Source organism: Vombatus ursinus, unplaced genomic scaffold (genome assembly GCF_900497805.2).
Source record: "Vombatus ursinus unplaced genomic scaffold, bare-nosed wombat genome assembly UNPS02014847.1, whole genome shotgun sequence".
NCBI lineage: Eukaryota > Metazoa > Chordata > Mammalia > Diprotodontia > Vombatidae > Vombatus > Vombatus ursinus.
In genome coordinates, this window is record NW_020954625.1 from 7686728 (window position 1) to 7713302 (window position 26575).

The 26575-nt window shown below is 40.2% G+C and overlaps 1 protein-coding gene and 1 non-coding gene across 2 annotated transcripts in view; one reads left to right on the forward strand and one right to left on the reverse strand.

The window, feature by feature from the left end:
• CTNNA3 (catenin alpha 3) overlaps positions 1–26575 on the forward strand; it is a 1857428-nt gene that overhangs the window by 763187 nt on the left and 1067666 nt on the right. The window lies entirely within an intron of this gene.
• On the reverse strand, positions 12595–12698 carry LOC114026967. Its single transcript, XR_003567186.1, has one exon. It is a non-coding gene; the product is annotated as a U6 spliceosomal RNA (small nuclear RNA).

Consider the following 26575-nt stretch of genomic DNA (forward strand, 5'->3'; position numbering starts at 1 on the left):
CTGGGGAAGTCTACGGACCCCTTTTCAGCATCGTGTTTTTAAATGTATAAAACAAAATACATAAGATTACAGAAGAAACCAAGTAAATAAACATAAAGTTATCAAATATTTCTTTTAAAGAAGTAAACCATTTCACAGGTCTCAGGTTAAGAACTCCTGATCTAGTCTAACTAGCCATCCTTCACTCAACTTCTTCCCTTAAAGTACAAAATGGGGTTTTCCAGATAAAGAAACTGAATCTCAGGGAGGGAAAGTAACTTTTTTTTTTTTTGGCCAGGCAATGGGGTTAAGTGACTTGCCCGGGGTCACACAGCTAGTAAGTGTTACGTGTCTGAGGTTGGATTTGAACTCAGGTCCTCCTGAATTCAAGATGCCTCTATCCACTGTGCCACCTAGCTACCCCAAGGGAAAGTAATTTACCTAAGGTCTTACAGTAAGTAAGGAGCAGAGCCAGGGAGCAATCTTGGTCCTCAGAGTGATGTTACAATTGAAGGAGCACATGATTTGGAGTTAGAGGATTGGATTTTAAATCCTACCTGTCACTATGCCACTCATCCTACTGGGCCTCAGTTTCCTCACTTATAAAATGAGGGGATTGGGTTAGACAGTTAACTTTAAGTCTAGGAGCCTATGTCCCTTGAGGCATAGGGATTTCACCTGTGATTCTACTAGTCTAGAAAACCCCTATGAGCTTGAGGAAACTTTATCTTTGCCTGAAGGCTGGCACTGCCTCTGCACTCTTCAGTCTTAGAGAGCTCCATGGGGCACTGAGAGGTTAGCCAGAGTGCCGGAGCCACGATGTATCAGAGGCAGGATGCGAACCCAGGTCTTCCAGATGGCAAAGCTGGCTTCTGTTAATGTTGCCGTGCTACCTGTAAGATCTTCAAACAATCATAAAAACAAGAGTCCAAAAACAGAGTCCTGTCTGCTCCACCAGTGTCTTAGAGCTACTCATGGGGTCCACACAAGGTCACTTAATGAGCCCCATTTTTCTGGGATTTAGGGGACTCTGTGGCACTAAGTGAGGTGCTTTAGGAAACTGCACCAGTTCATTCAGTTCGTGCAGGTCCCGGTAAGTGCCCTGAAGAGAGATTACACTAAATAAGGCTCTCATAGCAATAGCAGTGGGGAGCGTCCCAGGAGCGGTAAGAGTAAGGCCATTGGACTAAATCGATAATTGAGTTCCATACAAATGGGAAGCCTTCTTTAAGGCAAAGCTGGCTAATCACTTGTCAGGGATATCATTGAAGGGAGTCCTGGCCAGGTTCAGGTGACACTAAATGCCTTCTGAGGTCCTTTCTGGGTCTGAGAGTCTCTCATCATATTCAGTATGATTTAGTGAGATCCCAGGATCTTAATCTCTTCCACCTGAAAACCCTTCAATTATTCCCATATAGTTACTCTGTCCAGTTTGCAAATGTCTTCCACTAGCCAAGCCCGCCTGAAAAGCTTTCATTGAGCGCCTCCTATATGTCAGCTTTTGGTAGCTTTCTTCTGAAATCACCCTGAGATCATCATCTGTTCTTCATGGGCTTCATTATTGAAGTGTAAGCTTTTAGATGGCAGGGACTATTCTCCCTCTTCCCTTTCTTTTCTTTGAATCCCTAACATTTAGTACAATTCTTGGCTTATACTAAGTGCAAAAGGTATGCGTGTTGAGTGACAGATTGATTACCGGGTTCTATGTTTGGCAGTGGAGAGAAAAAGTGAAAAACAACTCCTGTGCACAGAAAGCTTACATTCTACATTCTAAATGATCTAACCAGAGATGTGCTAAAACCAGCTCATATCACCTCAAAGAGCTGATTGTTAAATTTTCAGTAGGAGCATTTACTCAGAAATCAACAAATGCTACAAATCATAACTTGATTTATTGTTTTGTAGATTGTATAGATTTAAGAAAGTGATAGAGAAAATATTAATTCAAATTAAGCTTAAAAGTATGTCATGTAAACATTTTCCCCCTAGAGAACCTGTTGTTAAACATCTGCCAACATACCTATGGATATAGCATATAAGTGGATAAGTTTATGCCTGTATCAATAATCAACATTTGTTAAGTGCCTATTATGTACCAGGCACTATACTAAGTGCTGGACATCCTAGTTTGAAGGGGAATACATACAGATATCTGAACTAGTGTGTGTGTGTGTGTGTGTAAAGAATGTTGGCCAGTTTCTCTGGAATAACAACTAATATTTATATAGCACTTTAAAGTTTGCAAAGCCCCTTTTACACATATTATCTCTATCTTCACAATAATATGAGGCAACAGCTGCTGTTATGCTCATTTTCCAGATGAGGAAATTGAAGCAAACAGGCTTTAAGTGACTTTTTCAGATTCCCACATGTGATAAATCCTGAGATTTGATTTGAACTCTGGTCTTCCTGACTCTAGGTTCAGAGCTCTAGCCACTCTGGCATCTAGCTGCCTCTAACAAAGTGTGTGAAGAGTGATGATATGCAGAAAGCTTAAGAAGATAAAGTAGAACTAGATTATCTAAGGTTTTAAATGACAAGCTGAGGGTTTTGTATTTTATTGAAATGGTAATAGGGGACCATGGAAGTTTCTTGAACATTCAAATGACATGGTTAGATTTGTTCTCTAGGAAGATTATTTTGGCAATTAGGAGGCTGATAGATTGGAGAAGGGACAGACTAGAAGCTGAGAGTCCTTTGAAGAGGCAGTTAAAATAAATCAGAAGAGCAGTGATGAGGGCCTGAAAAAGATGATGTTCACATAAGTAGGAGGAGGGGATGGATCTGAGAGGCATCATGGAAGAAGACTTGACAAGACCTAGAAAATGATTAGATACAGTGGTTGCGAGAATGGGAGGAGTCAAAAATGATGCCAAATTTTCTGAACCTGGTGGACCGGAAGGCTGGTGTTGCCCTCTTTGAATATAGGGAATTTTAGAAGAGGCAGGGTGTTTAAAGGGGTCTCACACAGTTCACGATCATGTAGTTCCTGTAGATTTTGACTTCTTGCACAAATATGTTTTTAGTTTAGGGATCTTTCTATTACTCTATGCCATATCCAAAATGTGTTATCCACATTTTTTTTCTAAATTTGCTATAAAGCTAATGAATCATGTCATTGTTTTTCAAGTTAATGTAGAAATTTATAAAGTAAGCAAGGTACCACTGGCTATCAGGTTGACCTCTGGAATTCCTAGTTCTTAAAGCCTACAGACTGTCAAAGAAAAAATACTTGATTGCAAGCAATTTTGTTATCGGGAATGTACCAATTGTCCAGTTGTCTTGAAGTTATTTTGCATATATTTTATATCTTCTTAGATGTGTGCACACTGTTTGCCTTGATAGTATGTAAGATCCTTGAGGTCATGGGAAAAATCCTGTTTGTCTTTGCATCTTTGGGACCTATCATGGTGCCTTGCTCTTAGTAGGTACTCGTTGATTGATTGGTTGTGAATTTTAAGGCAATGAATAATGAACATATTGTTGTTCTTCTTTGGAAGCTTTGATAATTCAGTAGAATGTAATCTCCAAAAGGACAGGGACTCATTTTTTAAATCTTTTTTTGTTTGTTCATTTTGTTTTTGGTCTCTATATTCCCAGAACCCAACGTAGAGTCTTGCACATATATACATTTATTTATTTTTAACATTCTTGTTTAAAAATTTTAAGTTCCAAACTTTCTCCACCCTTTTAGGCCCTCCCTATCCATCAAGGAGACAAGCAATATGATATCAATTATGCATGTGAAGTCATGCAAAGTATATTTCCATTTTATACATGTTGCAAAAAAAGGAAAAAAATGAAGTAAAAAATGTATTTCCATTTGTACTCAGAGTTCATCAATTCTCTTTGGAGGTGGATATAATTTTTCATCATGCATCCTTTGGAATTGTCTTGGATCATTGTATTGATCAGAGTAGGTAGGTCTTTCATGGTTGATCATGGATGTAAGATTGCTGTTACTGTATACAATGATCTCCTAGTTATGTTCATTTCATTGTGCATCAGTTCATATAGATCTTCCCAGGTTTTTCTGAAACCATTTTCCTTATCACTTCTTACAGTATAATAGTATTCTATCACAACCATATACCACAGTTTCTTCAAGCCATTCCTATTTGATAGGCATCCTCTCAATTTTAATTTTTTTTACCACCACAAAAAGAGCTGCTATAAATATTGTTGTATGTTTATATCCTTTTTCTTTTTCTTTGACCTCTTTGGGATAAAAATATTGTAGTGGTATTTATATAGTAGGTTCTTAATAAATGATTTTCATTAATGTATTATATGGAATATGATTAATAGTGTGATCTATTACCATTTTTAAATAAGAACCAAAGTATATGTGACCTTAAATCATCATATATTTTAGAACTAGGTGGGAATTCAATATCTCCAATCAGGCTTTTTGATAGATAAGTTAATTCTATCATCATCCTCTAGATTCAACAATTGAACAGGTATACCTTAAGCACCTAAATCCCAGAGAAGGTCCCAATTTGCATTAGTAAAGGGAGCTTCCTCAACTGAGAAAGATCTATGTCTGTGAAATCATACATGTAATCCTCATCTCTAGCCCATCCCTATCTACTGTGGCAGGTAGTGTGTAAAGTGTTGGGGATACAATTTTTTTTAAAGAGATAGTCCCTGCTTTCAAGAAGCTTATGCTCTGCAGAGGGGTAGGGAGAAAGGATGGAGATAAGTAAACACACACAAAGACATTTCCGGAAGAAGCTGCATTATTAAGTAGGAGAATCAGGAATTGCCAGTTTTAGGAGGCTGTGCTTAAGAGCAGCCTTGAAGGAGTTAAGGATTCTCAGAGGCAGAGGTGAGGAGGGAGTGCATTCTAGGTGTGGAAGACAGCCTGTACAGTCATCGAAATGGGAAATGAGATACCGTGTACCAGGAACTGCATGTATGCCAGCTTGGCTAAAACACAGTGTGAGGGAGTTGGGAGAAGAATGTATAATCAACCTGGAAAGATGTTTGGAGCCAGATGGTGAAGGATTTTAAAGGCCAAAAACAAGAGACTGTATTTTATCCTAAAGGCAATAGGGCTCTCTTGAAGCTTCTCACATATAACGAAGGGGACTGAATCAGCGTTTGGTTTTAGAAATCACAGTTTGGCCGAAGTGTGGAGTCTGGGTTGGAAAGAAGAGAGATTGGAAATAAGACCAGTTATGAGTCCATTACATTAGTCAATGTAAGAGATAATGATGACATGAACTAGGTTGGTTGGGTGAGTGCAGAGAAGAGAACAGATGTGAGGTATGTGATGGAGGTGGAAACGGCAAGACTTAGCAAGTCATTGGATATGAAGGTTCAACAAGAGTCATAATCAAAAGATAGCTCCAAAGCTGTAAATGTTGGTGACAGGAACAATAGTAGTGCTCTCACGGTAAATAAGGAAGTTAGGAGGATAGGTGGGCTTAAGAAAGAAGAAAATAACATCTGTATGAGATCCAATAGAATCTAAGAACCTGGAGGGCAGGAATTTTCATTTTAGTCTTTGTGTCTCCATCACTGAGCACACTGCCTGGAATATACCAGGTACTTAATAAATGTCTGCTGATTGACTACATATGTTGAGCGTGAGAAGTATGTGGGACATCCTGTTGGAGATGTCTGGCAGACTGTTGTAGATGGGAGATTGGATCTTGTAGGAGAAATGAAGGCTAGGTATGTGAATCTGGGAGTTATCTGCACAGAGTGGAGACAACTCTCTTCTCTCTGAGGCTCACAGATGTGACTTGCTCAAGGTTTAATCACTAAGAAGAGATCTATGGTGGGGACTGAGAGGTTCTACCTTCTGGTACCATGGTTTTTTGGGGGTGTATAGAGTGTTCAGGGAGGACTAGCACCTCTGGTGTGAGGGTTTAGCTCATCCACCTTTGGTGTCCACCTCTCACCCAACTCTCACTTGTGGCTCCAAGAAGCTCTAGCATGGCCACACCTCAGTAAAACCATCTTGGCAGACAGGCTAAACCAGGCTACCAAGGGCTCTCAAACCCATTGGTGATTTATGGGAGTGTCTACCCCAAGCATAAGAAGACTTCCTCCAGCAGAATGGGTGAATCTATTCCAATGACCATGGAGGAGGCTAAAGCAGATGCTTTGGTAGCAGGGCGTTTGGTCAAACATCAGAGATGTAAAGGGCGTCCACTGCATCCCGGGTCATCACCAGTCATCTTGATTTTTGTCCTGCCATTGGACTTCACTGACTCTGGAAGAGACAGTGAGGGTGAAGACTTTGTGTAGCTCTGCCTTACTTAAATCCAATTCATTCCCAAGTCAAGAGATCACCCCGTAATGCCGCTGGGATTCTGAGAATGAAGGATGAACAACAATACCACCATAGTTTCTTGGAGACCATTAGGCTGCCTTCCTGGATTTAGAGCTTGGTTCTAGCTTCACATTCTTAAGGAAGCACTGTTGAACATAACTATGTTGTCTTTACTTTTTATTTTCTTTCTTGAGATAGATTGTTATACATCAACTGTGTTGGCAAAATAAGAGAATACTCCATGAAAAAGGACCCCTGGGTTCTCTATCCCTACAACTGCTTCTTAGGGGCAGTGTGGTATAGAGGCTACAGTGCTGGACTTTTCATCACAAAGACCAGGCTCTGATCCCCACTTTAGATACTTACTAGATGTGTCAACTTGGGGGAAGTAAGTCAACGAACCACTTTCAGTTTCAGCATCCTCCTCTGTAAAATGGGGATAATAATGGAATCTTTCTCACAGGGCTGGCATGAAGATCAAATTACAAAGTTGCTTGGCAAACCTTTACGTAATGTGTGTGTGTGTGTGTGTGTGTGTGTGTGTGTGTGTGTGTGTGTGCATGTGTACCTCCTATATAGAGCAGCTAGGAGGCATAGTGGATAGAGTGCTAGGCCTGGAGTCAGAAAGACCTCAGGTCATATATGGCCTCAGATACTTACTAGCTGTGTGACCCTGCACAAGTCACTTAATCCCTCCTTGCTTTAGTTTCCACATCTGTAAAATGGGAATAATAATAATAGCACTTACCTCCAAGGGTTGTTGCCAGGATCAAATGAAATAATAATTGTAAAGTACTTAGCACAGTCCCTGTCATACAGTAAGTTCTATGTAATTGTTTACTATTTTGGCATTAATCACAAGCTGGCACAATATTGGCAAGCAAAGTGTTGACTTTTTAAAAATTTTTTGATGGAGAGCCTTCCAAAACCTGCGTCCAACTTCACTCTTCAATCCATGAACCTCATAGCTCTGTGCTCCTATGATTAGCATGTTTCCATGCCTCAGTGCACATGAACTTGACTGACTTGCTGCTTGCCATGCTCAGCCTCCATCTCCTGCCTCACTGACTTGGCACTGGTTGCCCCTCCCCCGCCCCCATGACTGATATGCCCTTCCTCCTCCCCTCTGCTCCTTGGAATTCCTGGCTTCCTTCAAAGCTTAACTTAAATGCCATCTTTTCAGATTCTTTCAAGTTGTGAGTGTCTCCTGCTTCAAATATATGTGTAAATGTATAAAGTTACCGATATATGTTCATGTATCTATATACATATATGAAGGAATGACTGATCATGACAGATTAATGTTCTCCTAAGATGAAGCTATCTCAGACCCTCCCCTTTTTCATGGAGACCATTAATTGTGTTGAATGAACCAGGAATGTTTAGCCTGGAGAAAAGATTGATTTGGAGGGAATATGATAGCTATACTCTTCAAGTATCTGAAGGTTTGTAATGTAGAATTGGGAAGAGACATGACCCAGAGGATAGGATGGAAACTCTCTACCTTAACATCCAAGGCTCATCTGATTTGACTATGGGGGCGGGCGGGGAGGGGAGGGGAAGAAGAGATAATGGGTGGGAGACAAAAGAGATTAATGTAGCATGACATAAGTAAGAAGTCGCTAATAATTGCAGCTCTATCCAACTGAACTGGAGTTCTTTGGGAGGTGGTGGGTTCCATCCCAGTGGGATCTTCAAGCAGAGACTGGACAATTTCTTTCCAGCTATGTCAGGTAGGGATCAGAAGTATGGACTCTAAAGTTTATTCCAACTCTGAGATTCTGCAATTCTGTACAGTTAGCTAAAAGTATATGGATTAATGATGACACACCTTTGGGAGTGTATGCATTCTATAGGAAGGATTGGTTTAGTGGAAGATTAGTCCCAATTGTATTGGGTCCTAAAGAGCAGATCTCATTATGTGTATAGTTATTAATGTATGTGTGAAATCAACCACAGAGGGCTTCCTGGAGGTTTAGGTCAAATCTTTGATGAAGATGATTGAAATTCATGAGGCTTCATGAGTGGAAAAATTTGAGGACGTTTAAGTGACTAGGAATAAGGGAAAGGCTCCATAACAGAAGAGAAGGTGTGCTTAAAGGAGAGGAAAGAGTCGGTGGGCTGTTGTGCTCTTTCATGCTCAAATTAATGAGTGAGAAAAGAGCATATAAAGGCTCCAAATGTGGAACCATATGAGTTGAGTGTGAAGTTTAGCCAGAAGGCTATCTTAACTCAAGTCCAGTTCAAATTCCTTGCTACAGAACTCTCTGTGCATATTTGCCTTATCTCCTCAGCTATGCTCTAAGTTCCTTTAGGGACTGAAGAAGAGGAATGGATATTGCACTAGAGAGTTTAAGTTGTTCTGAGTATTCAGAGGGCCCTGAGAATGGATGAAACTTCCATCCCCTAAATATCTCCCCTAATGACTAGGAAGTGTCTAAAATCCTACCATGGGAGATCTTTTGCTTCTTATTTTTTTCAGTCTTTCACAGCCCCCTACTAACTAAATACCCTGTGGTATGGTAGGGTTGAGTTGGAAGTGAGGAGGAGTACCTGAACACTTTAGGAGCCAACAGTTTAGGGACAATTTATGACCATTAGCTAAAAATGAGGACCTGTAGGTGACCAGGAACAGGGGAAGGGCACCAGAACAGAAGAAGGGGTGTGCTTAAAGGAGTGAATAATTGGTTGGCTGGTTGGTTTTTGTCCTTCATCCTCAGAGGCCCAAGAGACATCACTATGTCTGGGTCAAGGTATAGAACTTCCAACTGTGGCTGATCAGACCAATATGGGCTCAGACGGCTCTACCATTGGGCTCAAATAATGACAACAAAGGTGAAGATCACACACACACACACACACACACACACACACACACACATCATGAGTTTACTGTTGAGGAATCACTATGGCATCTGGTCCCTGGAAATAACAAGATGAAAATCATGTTTGAGAAAGGTACTTCCAATTCTTATGTAGAAGACAATTTGGAGATGACAACAGGAAGGCAGACTGGGAGGTTTGTGTAAGGGTTTTTACAAGTGAAAATCTTACATGAATAAATGAGGACAATGGCTACACAGCTAGGTTTGTTTTGGGTTCAGCAATTCAGGAAGGCTCTGTAAGAAGAAGTGGAGTTGCAATCTGCTTCAGTGTACGGAGTAATCATACTGGGAAAATCATGGCTACATTCATAATACATACGCAGACACAATCCTGGTACCTAAAGAGCACAACTTACCTTCTAAAACAGGAAACTATTCTTGAAATTCTTTATAAAACATAAAATCTTTCCTTTCCAAGCAAGTTGATTAGTTCCAATTTTCCTTCAGTAGAAGCAAAATTATACTCCATTCTGTACTTTGTTACTTCTTTCACACCTACCTGGCTCACAGATCCTCTCATAGCATTGAATCTTCTTATAAGTTGTGTGACCACAAGGGAAGGATCAGGTATCCGGAAGTATTTGCATTTCTTTTAATTTGTGCTTGGAGAGCTTCAAACCACTGAACAGATTTGGTTTTAATTGGGTAAACAAATTCATACCCAGAATGACCCCTTAATGCCAAGTTTCTGTCCAGAGTGAATTGAACAGTCAAATTATAAACTTAGAAAATAGGGTTTAGAGAAGTACTGATCTTTGTTGAGAGTCTTTGGGATTTGAACATAATTTGGATTCACTCTGAATCTAATTCTTTCTTTTCCTCCATTGGATGGCATTTTATGGAGCCCCTAGACAATACACCCCAGGTCAAAGACACTCTATGAGTCTGCATCAATTCAAAATACCATTGCTCCTGAGCTCCCATCAATATTATTATTTTTTTTAGTTAACCAAAGGACACAATTAGTTCAAAGCAAAGACATTTAAATAGTTGACATAGTAGGAAAAACAGCACTTGAGCATTCCTCCCCCTGCCCATAAATGTGGGTCATGCTTTCCCACAAGTACACACACAATCAGTGGGAAGATCAGACATACTAGGGAAATCTATGTGGAGGACCGATCATATTGGGAGCACATGTGGCCAGGACATACTATGGAGGGGTCTTCCTGATGAAGAGACAAGAGCTGAATGGAAAATGTGACTCAAAAGAAGCATTAAAAGGAAGGGGAAAAGTCAGCACAACCATATAGTCCACCTATTACAGGTTTATTCTTTGTGGAAACACATCTAGCCTCAGAACACTCAGGAGACAAGACATTTGGAGCTGGAGACACATACTCTAAGAACATTGCAGTTATTACAGGCTTGCTCTCTATGGAGGCACATCTTGGGAAAAACAGATATTTAATGAAATAGAAGATACCACTGAAGATACATATGTAATGATTTATGGAAATATGAGGCAGGGCCATTGATGACTTCTGGTGATGTCATTATGCTGCTTCTATTAGATTGGCTTCCCGCTAGCCTACAGTGATCAATATTGTCTGCCATTGTGGTGCTTTGATGTTTTGTGGCGATGCTTGACTTTGCTCCGAAGATGGTTGTGGGGCAGGTTGTCTGCTCCTAACTTGGGACTTTAGATAGAGTTCTCTGCTGAGGTATCATCTTCCTCATAAAAGGATGAACAGATTCTACAAAGTCTCTTTTAGCTTGCAGCCTAGAGGATTCAGGTCTTTCAGGGAGCAGACCCTTCACATACATAGTATAAGACTCAAGGAAAAAATAATAAAACACTTCTCAGCTATTTGTCCACCCTGTAAAAAGGGAAATCCATCAATTCCCAGAGACTTGCTTATGGTCAGTCTTTTGTCCCTAAGAGGTCTCCAGAGTCTAAGCTCTTTTGCAACTCAGAACATCTTATTCACCTAAAACTAGCCTCATGTAAATGTACAATTATAAGACACAAATGTATCGACTCTGTTGTGGCATTATGAGATTTTAGATTTATAGCTAGAAGACATCTCCCAGGCCATTTATTCAAACACCCATTTATTGATGAAGACACTGAGAACCTGGGAGGTTAAATAACAGGCCGTAGTCACACCAATGTTAAGCATTAGAAGCAGGATTTGAATCTAGGGCTTCTGGTTCTGATACCATTATATACCATTGTCTTCTTTCTTTGAGTCACACTTGCTCCTGCCTCCTATGAACAATCCCTCAGTCCCAATTTTCTTTATCAGTGATGTCAAACTCAAGGACCACTGACCCCAAGTAGCCCATGACATTCCCAGCATAACCTAATGGGATTAAAATGTAATTGGAAAATGTTTGACAAAATAAAGAAAAATCCAACATAGATAATGTTAATTCATGCTCTGTTTTTAAGTCAATCTACAGCATCGAGAATCTGGGGCTATTTGGGTTTGACCTCACTGTCCTATGTGACTTTGGGTCAGGAAATCATTGTTGCTGCAACTTAATTTCTGATTTCTCCCTCCCCCACTTTCATTCCCCTTCAGAATCACTTTAAACTCTGTCTTTTTTTTTTTTCCAGCCAAAGACAAAGTTTATTAGAACATCATTATATTGGGCAGACTCTTAAGGAGTCTGAACATTAGTATGCTATTGGCTAGATTTTAAGAATCTGAGCATCGTAATGGAGACAAGGTGGACTTTATATACAGAAAGACTGTGGGAGGGACCTAGTAAACTAAACTGGGGTGAGCAGAACTCCTGGGACCTGGACCTTGTGGCCAAGGGAGGATGGAGCCTAGCTAGGATTAAGGGTGGGAAATGGCCAGGGGCCATACATGGGGAGGTAAAACAAAGGAAGGTCAGGCTAGGTTAAAGGTAACAGAATTGGAAGATTGGGTGCAGCCACAATGAAAGACCAGTTGATGGGATTATAGCCTCAGGCAAATGCCAGAGATTTGGCCAGAGTTTTTCCTTTCTGGGGTCTAGATCCCAACCCCATCAGGGGGACATTGGCTGGTACTCGCTGTTTGCTACCAACTGTAGGTGAATGCCCTATAGTCTGGAAGACACAGATCTGACAGAAAAGACAGCAGGGCCCAGATATGAAGCAGGGACTAGATTTAGGGCCCAACTTTTAGAGGATGACACATCCTTAGCTCTGTTTGGATTAAAATAATTCAGTTTTCCAACCATGCAATTATTAAATCCACCTCAGACCCAGACTCAGGAATAGCCAAGTGGGTAACATTCCCTTTCAAAGCAATATAATGGGGAAACTGAGACAGGAGGATCACATCTTAAACTGAGGCTAAAATTGTCCTCTCAGCTTTTCCCGATGCTGACTTCCCACTAGTATCACATTCTCGGAGTAACTTGTGGCATTTCTCAAGATGGTGGATTATTGATTATTGATGGATTATGATCCATCAGACAACTCAAAATAAAATCCTATGAGTTTTTAAAAATATGGAAGGCTTCATGAATTTGTATGTCATCCTTGCTCAGGGGCCATGCTAATCTCTGTATCATTCCAATTTTAGTACATGTGCAGCCGAAGCAAACACAAACTCTGCCTTTTCTATAGATATATAAGGATGGTGTCTGTGGTTACCTGATGATTTTAACTCAATGATTTTTGTTTGTTTGTTTGAGTTTCCCATGCAAATGAAAGATAGAAAGAAAGCAGGGAATACAGGTTCTTAGATGGAGCCATGCAGAAGCATTGATGTTTTCTGCAAACTTTTGTTCCAAATTCCAGATTTTATTATGTACACATTGTTGGGCAACAGACCTCCCAGACTAGGAACTGCCTTCCATCAATTTAAACAAACAAACAAACAAACAAACAACACTTTCTTCTTGACCATGAAGGATCATAATTAAAGAGCAAGAAGGGACCTTCACTTTTTTTTCTAGAGTGACCTCTTCCTTGACCCCCAGTGGAGGGAAATTGTCCAAGGCCACACAAATGATTAGTAGGATCAGGTTTCAAACCCCAGTTCTTTGTCTCCCAGTATTATTGGTGCTCTTTCCACTGCCCCTCATGGTGTAATACCACTTTAAAGAGATATTATCAGAGAACTGGCCTTGTGATGTCATTGACATAGGGAGCATCCAGTTGATGAAATTCCTCTGCCAGCATAGGTCTGTACCTGCTCTGCAATGTCAAGTCTTGGAAAGCTGCCTAGAGCAATGAGAGGTTATATGGTTTATCCAGGGACACATAGTGAATGTCAGAGGAGGAACTTAAATCCAGCTCCGGTGTTTCAAGCCTGGCTCTCTAAGAAGTCATATCGCCTCTTGACCACATTAAGGCACTTTATAACTATCAGAGTTATTTTCAGGAGCATCATTACTTCACCGTCATACCACAGAGAAATTCAATATCCTTAATAAAATATACGGGTAGTAGGTTAATATTTAGATTTTATAGTAACAACATACAAAAATCAGCAGCAAAAGCCTAGAACATTATTCGAGTTGGTGAATGGAAGGAGTGCATTGTCAATAAGGCTCAGGAGAGAACTTGGCATTTTTCTTGAAACAGAGAATATTAAAAATAAAAATTAAGGGTTTTTCCCTGGGGACTTCAGGCTAGGGCAGCTGGATTCTCTGAATTGGAGCAGGCTGGTCACGAAGGGCAGCTAGGTAGTGTGGTGGATAGTGTGCTGGGCCTAACATCAGGAAAACTCATCTTCATGAGTTCAAATCCAGTCTCAGATACTTATTGGCTGTGTGAGCCTGGGCAAGTCACTTACCTGTTTGCCCCAGTTTCTCATCTGTAAAATGATCTGGAGAAGGAAATGGCAAACCACTCCAGTATTTTTGCCAAGAAAATCCCAAATGGGGTCACAGAGAGTTGGATGTGACTGAAATGACTGAACAATGACAAAGCAGATCCTGGGGACAGGGTTCACTTAGGGGTGGTGACTGGGTCATTGCCTTTGGATCCTATGGTAGAATACAAAATCCTACAAGGCAAGGACCATTTTTTATTTTGTTTTTATATCCCTTTAATCTAGCAGAATGTCCTATGCATAGTAGGTATTTAATACATTCTTGTTGAATGACATTGTCAGAGTCATGGAAAATTAGATGATTCATATTACCAAAGATCATTTATAGGAAGCATTGGGAAGAGGTCTTCCGCAGAACCCATTTCCAACTGGAACTTCTCTAGAGTAAATTGAAGAAGGTGTAAATTCAATTTGATATACATCTTTTTTTGAAGATTCATTTTATTTGTAATATGGTTAAATTATAGATAGAACATGGTGTCATGGATAGCTCTTGGCTCAAAATCAGGAAAAGTAGGGTTCAAATTCTACCTCTGATATTTACCAGCTGTGTAACCCTGGAAAAAGGTCATCTAACTTCTTTGTGATTCAAGCAATTGCCCAAGATTTACCCAGCATACATGGTTTGTGTTCTGCCTTGGTAGTAGAAAATTGCTACACTGGGAGAGCTGATGAAATCTTAGGTTATTTGCATATTCAGATTGTTAAGTTATGTCCATTCTGTGGCTCAGTTTCCTCATTTCTCAAGTAATAGAGTTGAACTAGATGATTTCTAGGATCTCTTCCAGCTCTAAATCTCATGATCTCAAGGAATGCTAACATATAAATTGTTCAGGAACTATCTAAGATCTTAGAATTTAAAGCCAGAAAGAAACTCAGATTGAATTCAATTCATTATGTACAAACCACCTTGCTAAGTGCTAGAGATACAAAATCAACAGTGAAAAATAATTCTTGCCCACAATGTATTTATATTCTGCTGAGGGATGCTATATGTAAATATAAGATAATTTGAGGAGGCTGAGAATACTACAATTAAGGAGGCCATAGAGATGTTAAAGAGCTTTGTAAGTTACAGCACATGTAGTGTTAAAATAAGAAAAAAATTAACTCCCTGAACCCTAGCTCTGAGGTTACATGGTTTGGTAACATAATGGGGTTCATGTTTAGGTCTAGTCAATAGTAAGCATTTATTAACTGCTTACTATGTGCTAGCTGTTCAGTTGTTTTTAGTCGTGTCTCATTTTGTCTTTCTTCGCAAAAATACTGGAGTGGTTTGCTTTTTTCTTCAGCTCATTTTATAGATGAGGAAACTGAGGCAAATAGGATCAAGTGACTTGCCCAGGGTCACATAGCTAGTAAGTGTCTGAGGCTGGATTTGAGCTCAGGAAGGCGAATCTTCCTGATTTCAGGCCTCGCGCATTATGCCTCCACCCAACTGCCCTACTATGTCCCAGGCACTGTGCTAGGTGCCAGGGTTACAAAGAGAGGCAAAAGGGGGCAGTTAGGGGGTACAATGGATAGAGCATTGGCCCTGGAGTCAGGAGGACCTGAGTTCAAATTCGGTCTCAGGCCAGACACTTAACACTTACTAGTTGTGTGACCCTGAGCAAGTCACTTGACCCCAATTTCTTTGCAAAAACAAAACAAACCAAAGAAAGGCAAAGGTATTCTCATTTTTCTTAAGAAGCACACATTCCAATGAGGGAGATCACATGCACAAAAAATATATTGACTAAAAGGAAGATGATGTCAGAGGAAGGCTCTAGTAGAGGCCACAGATGGTGGGTGGGAAAGACATCTTGTCTTTGGGATTTGATTTGAGTCTTGAAAAAAGCCAGAGGAAATAGGAGGGCAGAGCCAAGATGGCGGAGTAAAAGCAGTGACTTGCTTGACCTGTCCCCCAAACCCCTGCAAATGCCTATAAAAAATGGCTCTAAACAAATTCTAAAGCAGCAGAACCCACAAAAAGACAGTGAAACAAATTTCCAGCCCAAGATAACCTGGATGTTTGATCAGAAAGGTATATCGTGCCGGGATGGGAGAGGAACACAGTTTGGCATGGGTGTGCAGTCCACAGCAATCCTGGAGCAGGCCTCAGAGGATTGAATCTCAGGCAGCTATGGTGGTTTCCAGACTTCTCAACCCATGAACTCCAAAGACAACTTAGAAGGTCAGTGGGAAAAGTCTGTTTCTGCGGTGGTGAGAGATAAGTGCAGTGGGGTTCCAACCCCAGTCCCCGAACTCGGCCCGGAGCGGTGGCTACCTCCTGAGCTTCTGGTCCACAGACTGAGGGGGAATCCAGTGGCTGATCAGAGGGGGATTTCAGGGATCTCTACGCTGGTGCAGGATTCTCTTGCATTGCCCGTGCTTGGATCTGGGTCACAGTTGTGGTTGGCGGTCCTGGGGTGAGGAGGTGGAGCTTATAGCGGCTGTGGAGAGGAAATCCTCCTCACAGTTCCAAGACAGAAAAGAGTGCTTGTGGTCACTCATAGAGCAGAGCACAGGCCAGGAAAGGAGTAAACACCTCACCTTTGATCACAGCACCTTGGAAGAACTGAAAATTTACAGGTCCCTAGAAGTATCTCTGAAAACAGCTGCACAAAACCCCTGAAGCTTGGGACGGTACATTCTCCACATTGGAAACAGATCCCTACCTTAACAAAGAGTTTATAACTCAAGTAATTGGAACAAGCAGTGCAAAATGAGTCAGACTATATTATCTTACTTTGGTGACAAAGAAGATCAAAACATACAACCAGAAGAAGATAACGAAGCCAAAGCTCCTACATCCAAAGCCTCCAAGAAAAATATGAATCAATCTCAGGCCATGGAAGAGCTCAAAAAGGATTTTGAGAAGCAAGTAAGAGAAGTAGAGGAAAAGCTAAGAGTGATGCTAAAGAAGACCCCAAAAAATATTGAAGAAAATTACACCTTAAAAAATAGCCTAACCCAAATGGCAAAAGAGGTCCAAAAAGCCAATGAGGAGAAGAATGCCCTAAAAAGCAAAATTGGCCAAATGGAAAAGGAAGTCCAAAAGATTACTGAAGAAAATACTTCCTTAAAAATTAGAATGGAGCAATTGGAAACTAGTGACAATTTGAGAAATCAAGGCACTGTAACACTAATCCAAAGGAATGAAAAATTAGAAAAAAATGTGAAATATCTCCTTGGAAAAAAAAACTGACCTGGAAAATAGATCCAGGAGAGAGAATTTTAAAATTATTGGACTACCTGAAAGCCATGATCAAAAAAAGAGCCTAGACATCATCTTTCAAGAAATTATCCAGGAAAACTGCCCTGGTATTTTAGAACCAGACAGCAAAATAGAAATGGAAAGAATCTACCAATCACCTCCTGAAAGAGATCCCCAAAGGAAAACTGCTAGCAATATTGTAGCCAAATTCCAGAATTCCCAGGTCAAGGAGAAATTATTGCAGGCAGCCAGAAAGAAACAAGTCAAGTGTTATGGAAACACAATCAGGATAACACAAGATTTAGCAGTTTCTACATTAAGGGACCAGAGGGAATGGAGTATGATATTCTAGAGGGCAAAGGAGATAGGTCTACAACCAAGAATCATCTACCCAGCAAAACTGAGCATAATCCTTCAGGGTAAAAAATGGTAATTCAATGAAATAGGGGACTTTCAAGCATTCTTGATGAAAAGACCAGAGCTGAATAGAAAATTTGACTTTCAAATACAAGACTCAAGTGGAACATGAGGAGGTAAACAGGAAAGAGAAATCATAAGAGGATTATTAAGGTTGAACTGTTTACATTCTTGCAGGGAAAGATGATATTTGTAACGCATGAGTTCTTTGTCAGTATTAGTGTAATGGGAGGGAAAAATATATGTATTATATATATATATATATATATACACACACATAGATAGAAGGCACAGGGTGAGTTGAAGATGAAGGGGTGACATCTGGAAAATAAAATTAAGGGGTGAGAGAGGATTATACTGGGAGAAGGAGAAAGGGAGAAGTAGAATGAGCTAAAATATCTCACATGAAACAGACAAGAAAAGGCTTTTGCAGTAGAGAGGAAATGGAGGAAGGCAAGAGGGAATGAGTGAATCTTGTTCTCATAGGATTTGGCTTAAGGAGGGAATATCATACAATCTATCTTACCCTACAGGAAAATAAGGGGGAAAAGGGACAAGAGAACAGGGGGTTGATAGAAGGGAGAGCAGATTGGGAGAGGGGATAATCAAAAGCAAACACTTCTGAGGAGGGACAGGGTCAAAAGAGAAAATAGAATAAATGGGGGGTAGGATAGGATGAAGAGAAATATACTTAGTTTTTCACAACAGGACTACTGTGGAAGTGTTTTGCATGACTACACATCTATAACCTGTATCAATATGCTTACCTTTTCAATGAGGGTGGGTGGGAAGGGAGGAAGGGAGAAAAATTTGTAACCCAAAGTTTTAAAAACACATGTTAAAAATAAAAGCAAATAATCATGGAAAATAGGTTTTTTCAAAATACGATATGTTTTTCAGTTCCTTATGAGAAAAAGGAAAGAAAGAAAGAAGCTAGAGAAGTAGTCAGGATGTGGAGTTCCAGAAGGAGCATATTCTAGGCACAAGGGTGATAGGAGATTGGAGCTCAGGTGAGAGGTTAGGGCTAGATAAATACATCTAGAAAAAAAAATGCATGGAGATGAAACTTGGACCCATGAAATCACAAAGTCATATAGTATAGTGGGCACAAAAGAAAGAAGCATAGCACAGAACTTTCATCAGTCTAGTAGTGATGGAGGGCAAACCCCAGGCTTGGTCTTCCATATCCAGACTCTTACAACTTACTGCTTTTTAGCTCCAAGTCCTTTTTGGCACTGGAACTCAGCATAGTCCAAGAATCCTTCCTCTTTCCTCCCTGAGGCCTGTTCTAGGATCTAAGCATTGCCCAGGTCCTCTCCTTCTCCTTTCCAAAAGGTGTAATTGTCCAAATATCACAGAAGACTGGTTCTTCTCTCTCTCTTTTTTCTTTTTTTAATTTATTTTTAGTTTTCAACATTTACTTCCACAAGATTTTGAGTTCCAAATTTTCACCCCATCTTGCCCCTCCCCCCACCCCAAGATAGCATGCATTCTGAATACCCCTTCCCCTAGTCTGCTTTCCCTTCCATCTCTCCCCCCCTTCTCTTAACCCCTTCCCCTTCTATTTTCCTATAGGGCAGGATAGATTTTTGTACCCCATTTCCTGTATTTCTTATTTCCCAGTTGCATGTGAAAACAGTTTTTTAAAACATGTGTTTTTAAAACTTTGGGTTCCAAATTTTCTCCCTTCTTCCCTCCCCACCCACCCTCATTGAAAAGGCAAGCAACTCAATGTAGATTTTACATATGCAGTTATGCTAAACACTTCCATAGTAGACATGCTGTGAAAAACTAACTCTATTTCCCAATTCCTATCCTGCCGTCTCCCATTTATTCTATTCTTTCTTTTGACCGTGTCCCTCCTCAGAAGTATTTGCTTCTGATTACCCCCTTTCCCAATCTGCCCTCCTCTCTGTTATCCCCTTACTCTCTTGTCCCCTTTCCCCCCTATTTTCCTATGGGGTAAATCAGATTTCCATACCCAATTGAGTGTGTATGTTATTCCCTCCTTAAGTCAAATCCTATGAGAATAAGATTCACTCACTCCCTCTCACCTTCCCCCATTTCCCCTCCACTGTAAGAGCCTTTTCTTTTCTGTTTTTTGTGATATAATTTACCCTGTTCTACTTCTCCCTTTCTCCTTCTCCTAGTATAATCCTCTCTCACCCCTTAATTTTATTCTCCAGATATGACCCTTTCATCTTCTGTGCCCTCTATCTATCTATTCATCTGTCTCTCTCTCTCTCTCTCTCTCTCTCTATATATATATATATATACACATACATATAATATTTTCCCTCCCATTACCCTAATACTGACAAAGAACTCATGCGTTACAAATATCATCTTTCCCTGCAAGAATGTAAACAGTTCAACCTTAATAATCCTCTTATGATTTCTCTTTCCTGTTTACCTCCTCATGTTCCACTTGAGTCTTGTATTTGAAAGTCAAATTTTCTATTCAGCTCTGGTCTTTTCATCAAGAATGCTTGAAAGTCCCCTATTTCATTGAATTACCATTTTTTACCCTGAAGGATTATACTCAGTTTTGCTGGGCAGGTGATTCTTGGTTGTAGACCTATCTCCTTTGCCCTCTAGAATATCATACTCCATTCCCTCTGGTCCCTTAATGTAGAAACTGCTAAATCTTGTGTTATCCTGATTGTGTTTTCATAACACTTGACTTGTTTCTTTCTGGCTGCCTGCAATAATTTCTCCTTGACCTGGGAATTCTGGAATTTGGCTACAATATTGCTAGCAGTTTTCCTTTGGGGATCTCTTTCAGGAGGTGATTGGTAGATTCTTTCCATTTCTATTTTGCTGTCTGGTTCTAAAATACCAGGGCAGTTTTCCTGGATAATTTCTTGAAAAGTGATGTCTAGGCTCTTTTTTTGATCATGGCTTTCAGGTAGTCCAATAATTTTAAAATTCTCTCTCCTGGATCTATTTTCCAGGTCAGTTTTTTTTTCCAAGGAGATATTTCACATTTTTTTCTAATTTTTCATTCCTTTGGATTAGTGTTACAGTGCCTTGATTTCTCAAATTGTCACTAGTTTCCAATTGCTCCATTCTAATTTTTAAGGAAGTATTTTCTTCAGTAATCTTTTGGACTTCCTTTTCCATTTGGCCAATTTTGCTTTTTAGGGCATTCTTCTCCTCATTGGCTTTTTGGACCTCTTTTGCCATTTGGGTTAGGCTATTTTTTAAGGTGTAATTTTCTTCAATATTTTTTGGGGTCTCCTTTAGCAAGCTGTTGACTTGTTTTTCATGATTTTCTCGCATCATTCTCATTTCTCTTCCCAGTTTTTCCTCTACTTCTCTTACTTGCTTCTCAAAATCCCTTCTGAGCTCTTCCAAGGCCTGGTACTGATTCATATTTTTCTTGGAGGCTTTGGATGTGGGAGCTTTGACTTTGTTGTCTTCTTCTGGTTGTATGTTTTGATCTTCTTTGTCACCAAAGTAAGATAATATAGTCTGACGCTTTTTGCACTGCTTACTCATGATCCCGGCCAATTACTTGAGTTTTAAACTCTTTGTTAAGGTAAGAGTCTTCTTCCCAAGTGGAGAATGTACTGTCCCAAGCTTCAGGGATTTGTACAGTTGTTTTCAGAGATACTTCTAGGGACCTGTAAATTTTCAGTTCTTCTAGGGTGGTATGATAAGGGGCAAGGTGTTTCCTCTCCACCGCCACAACAAGCTCAACTGCGCCAGCACTCCTCTTCGCCCCAGGACCCCCGCTCAGAACTGTAACACAGATCCAAGCATGGGCAGAGCAAGAGATTCCTGCCTCAGCACTGGCAAAGAGATCTTTGTAATCTCCCTCTGATCAGCCACTCAATTCCCCCTCAGTCTGTGGGCCAGAAGCTCAGGAAGCAGCAGCTGCCCCAGAGGCCGTGCTCGGGACTTGTGGCTGACACCTAGCTCCTTCTCTCACCGCAGTCGCAGACTTTTCCCACTGACCTTCCAAGTTGTCTTTGGTGTTCATGGGTTGAGAACTCTGGAAACCTCCACAGCTGCCCCCGTTCGGGTCCAGGGTCGCTGCGGCCTGCACACCCACACCGCACTGCGCTCCTCTCCCCCCACCGGCGCGATACACTTTTCTGATCAACCATCCAGGTTGTCTTAGGCTGGAGATTTGTTTCACTCTGTCTTTTTGTGGATTCTGCTGCTTTAGAATTTGTTTAAAGTCATATTTTTACAAGTATTTGGAGGGGTTTGGGGGACAAGTCAAGCAAGTCACTGCTTTCACTCCTCCATCTGGCTCCGTCTCTTTTTCTTCTGGGTCTTCTCTCTTTACTTATTATGTTAATTCACTGAGATGATGAGAACAAATGGAGCCTTTGTTTCTGAAAGCCACATTCCATAGTGTATTCAGGGGCCTCAGACAGTGAGGGATACTAAGTGAACGTGCCTTTACTTTGGTCCAATATGGTTCTACTCACTACTGAACCAATCTAGAGTAAATAGGCATGAGAAAGTACTATAGATGCAGGTGACTACATGAACAAAGATGAATAGATCAGCTCATCAACAAAAGTCATCAGGCATGTGCTTGTTTTAGTTTCTGACCCAGACTTCTGATACCACACATGCAATTCACAGTGAGGAAACTCCAATTTCTCCGTCTTCCATTAATTTTTACTGTATTATTTCTAATACTATTCCTTGGAGCACTCCTCCCTTTTTCTGGTGCATCATTGGAAATAAAATAAAAATAATTAACATTTATATAGCTTTTACTATGTATCAGGCAGTGTACTAAACACTTTACAATTATTATCTTATTTGATCCTCACAACAACCATGCAAGGGAGATGCTATTATTATCCCCATTTTGGAGATGAGGAAACTGAACCAAACAGAGCTTAAGTAATCTGCCCAGGGTGATGCAGCTGATAAATGTCTGATGTTATGTTTGAAGTCTTTCTGACTCCAGGCAGAGCACTCTATCCACTGAGCCACCTTCCCGTAAGCTACTCATGCCGAGCATGTGTTTCTTCTCTGACTTTGGATCTCCCACTACATTGATTTTTTTTGGAGATGATATTCCAAAATTTACATGTAAACAGAATTTCCAGGAGAATGCATTAACAAGACTTTTAGTGGTGTTCTGTGAAGCAGTTTGTGATCATCGGAAACACTTGCTTCCTAAATGCAAAGTAATAATTCTTGGTCATCTCATTGGCCATTTGAGGTGGTTATCTCATATCCATATACTAATAGACTAACTCAATGAGCTTTACAATCAACTGTCTCTATCATAGACCAAGTATGAGGTATTATCATCCATTTAGATTTTCCTGTGTAGATTATTGTCTATTCCCAAAATTGCATTGTGATGGTACTTGATGTTCTTCTATCTACTGTCAGTCAATCAATAAACATTCATTAAGCACCGCGTGTTTGCCAATTATTGTGCTAAGGATGCAAAAATGAAAAAGAAAAACAGTCCCTGCCAAACTTAAAATCTAATGGGGAAGATGACACATAAAGGAAAACTGGAAAAGACAGGCTCAGGATGGAGAAGTCCAAAGGAATGTAGCCTGGTGGGAAATGAAAAGATAGCTGTCCTGGGTGCTTTCTTTAGATGGAGGCTTGGGGATGATCTTTCTGCTCTACCCTACAACAAGAAGGAAAAAAAAAACTGCTTCAAAAATCAGTTAACCAATACCAGTTAAAAGTCCATTGCCATCCTTGGAATTGAGAGAGATTAGCTTCTTAGCTGTTCTTTTAAAACAATTCCCATAAAGAAACATATGACCCTGAAATCACACCGCAGTTATAAAGTGCCATTTGGATTATTTTGTGTCCTGAAGTATTTCTCAAGTATTGTGATTTCTCACAGTGGAACCAAAGAATTTTAGAGTAATTGGCAAAAGCTATAGAACCAATTTTCTACTTTAATATTTGATGTGTTTACTCTGCATATGTTGTGCTTTGAATTTAAAGTAAATGTTGAACTAATTTTTTATAAAAAATTTTTTTTTCACTCAAAGGGGAGCAAGCCCATTTGAAGGCAATTCAATAGACATGCATTAATTCTTTGCAGTTCAATTCATGAAATATTTATTAAGTATCAACTCTGTGCACAGCGCTATATTGGACACTGGAGAAGCAAAAAACAAAAAAGAAACAGGCCTTGTCCTCAAAGAGCTTACATTCTACTTGGGGAAATCAATGTATATTCAAATTAAAGCAAATATATATGAAAAAGCATGAGGATGACAGTCAGTTGGGGATCATTAGAAAAACTTGCCGTTTCCTAAATTTGAAGTAATAATTCTTGGTCATCAATTGTGTTCTTTAATAATATCCACTTGGCAGATATGTGAAGAATGGAATGGAAAGAAAGGGTGAACAATCAGAGATGTTTGCAAAAGTCTGGGTGAATAGTGAAACAAGACTCAAATAGGGTGGTGAGTGGAGAGAATTTGTAAATGAACATGTGTTAGTAGAAGTCAGAAGACTTGCCCACTGTTCAGATGTGAGAGTTGAGGGAGGGCCAAGTCAGGGATGACTGCATGGTGATGACTCCATGGGGAACTGAAAAGGTATTGGTGCCAACAACAAAAATGGAACAATTTGGATGAAGGGTGGGTTTGGGGTCATGGAGGTTATGATTAATTCCATTTAAATATATTGAATATGTGATATTTATGGAATATACAAATGGAGATATCCAGTGACTCAATAAGGGCCTCTAGCTCAGGAAGGAGAAGCAGCAGTAGATCTAGAAAGCTGGGAGTCATGTCTATAGTGATGATATTTGAACCAATAATAGCTGGTGAGAGAGAAGAAAAGAGGGTCTTTGTTGGCATTCATGCTTTGAGAATTGGAGGACAATGTCGTAAATCAGCAGAGAATCAAAGAAATCAACCAATATTTCCAGCAAAGTGCCTTCTGTGCAAAAAAAATGCAATGTTGGGCTCTGGGGTAAGGACAAAGATTAAATTCGACACTTGGTCTTGCCTTCTTGGTACCCACAGTCTAAGTCAAGACACATAGAGAAACAAATTAAGCCTGAAAAGAATTCATGTTAAGTACCTAAAAGTGTTACCAGCCGAGTTCTGTGTGACACATGAGGATGGACATGGTCCAAATAAAAATATGATCTTCATTGTCATTTTAAAGTGTCCCATGATAGTGTTAGTTAACTGGGAGTATGAGCCCGGTTTGCTTTCCTATAAAGATTTGAGACCATCAGGTATTAGTTTCCTCAAACCAGTAGGTGAGGACATGTAATTGAAATCTTGATTCAGCTACACAAGTAGGTTAGTGCCCCTAACACTTCTGTTTCTGAAATAATGAGCTTGATTCTCCATTCTGTTTAGGCGGGGCACCACAGTGTTATAAACTGATAAAGATCTATGGCACTGGGGGAGAGCTTTCAAGTTCCTGGGCTGCTGTATTATGTTAGGGGCAAGCTTGTCAGAGAGGGTTAGGCTTGACTTTCACACTCACCTATATAATTTTTCTTTTTGTTTGTTTGGAGGCAATGGAGTTAAGTGACTTGCCTAGGATCACACGGCTAGTAAGTGCCCAAGGCTAGATTTCAGCTCTGCTCCTCCTGACTCCAGGGATGGTGCTCTATCCACCGTTCCACCTAGCTGCCCCTCCTATATTCTTGTTCAACGTGCCTCTCATTCTATTGGTGTCATGACCCACACTCGCTTTCTCCTCTGTCTCCCTATGACAAGGAGGGAACGATTTGGAAGTGGGTTACCTGGCCTGGCCTGGCTGGAGTCTTACTGCATTAAAAAGTTATTTATTCTTGCACTGGACACAATCATTTGCTCAAATCAGGATGGAAAGTGGGGAAAGGATGTTACTTTCTGTAGTACCATAGCCAAAAGGAGGGAATCAGAAAGAATATCTCAGATTTCCAGTGGACAGATTTCCTCCCTCAAGAGAAAGAACCTGCCATGTCTGACTGATGGATATAGTTTGTGGTAGGTTTTGCTTACATTTTCAGATTAGAGCTAGGTTACAGAGAAGCTATTAGTTAAGCAGATTATTGGGCAATGACTTAAGTATTGACTAATTGACCTGAACTGAGGCATTCATTCAACAAACATTTATTAAAAACCTGCTTTGTGCTAGGCAGTCTTCCAGGTACTGGAGATGCAAAATGAATCCAAATTGAAATGGCTCCTCCCCTCAAAAAGTTGACAGGCTACTGGAAGAGAATTGGTCAGTGTGGCACCAGAATGTTAAGTATGGTTGACTTTATTTTCATGAACTCATCATCTATCTGTGGTTTGTACCTTGGCTTCTTACAAAAGGATCTAAGGTCGCAAGCCATCAAATATATAATGTCATTGGGTAAATAACACACATTCCACATATGATACACATGGTATATATGGCCCATTTCAGATTAAAGCAAGGGACATGGAATTGTCCTAAAAATAATATTTGAGGTCACCAGGGTAAAATGTTCACATATAGCACTAACGTATGAACTAGATACTTAAATACATCCATAGTTTATCAATGTGGCTCCAATTGTGTTGACGTCAGCCCATCTGTGCCTTCTCATCACATATAACTATTGTCCATATTTTCTTGTAAATCCTGTACAGGGAGTCATCCCAACATACTGGGGCACTTCCACTGGGTGTCTTTTTCTCACGTGTATGCCATTATTGTACATGAGTTGTCTGCTATTCTTGGTTCTTACAACTGGCCCACCTCCATTTTTTTTTGGTCATACATCTCTGGTTCTATTTTGCTGGGCGTGTTTTTCATATGTTTTATCCTGGGAAATATTTGCAGCTTGTTTATACTATCATGTGTCTTACCCACCATATTCTTGGGATGATCTGCAATTTTTCATCTCCCTACAATCTCCCAGGATTGTAGTTTTCTATGACTTGCCCAATTAGACCATTATTGGAAGCATATTGATATAAAAAAATATGGGGGCTTTGGCCAGGAAAACCCAAGCATTAGATATTCTCCCTTTGTGTTGCACCAAATATAAAAAGGCCATTTTGGTCACCCTACATATATAAAACTTTTCTAAAAATCA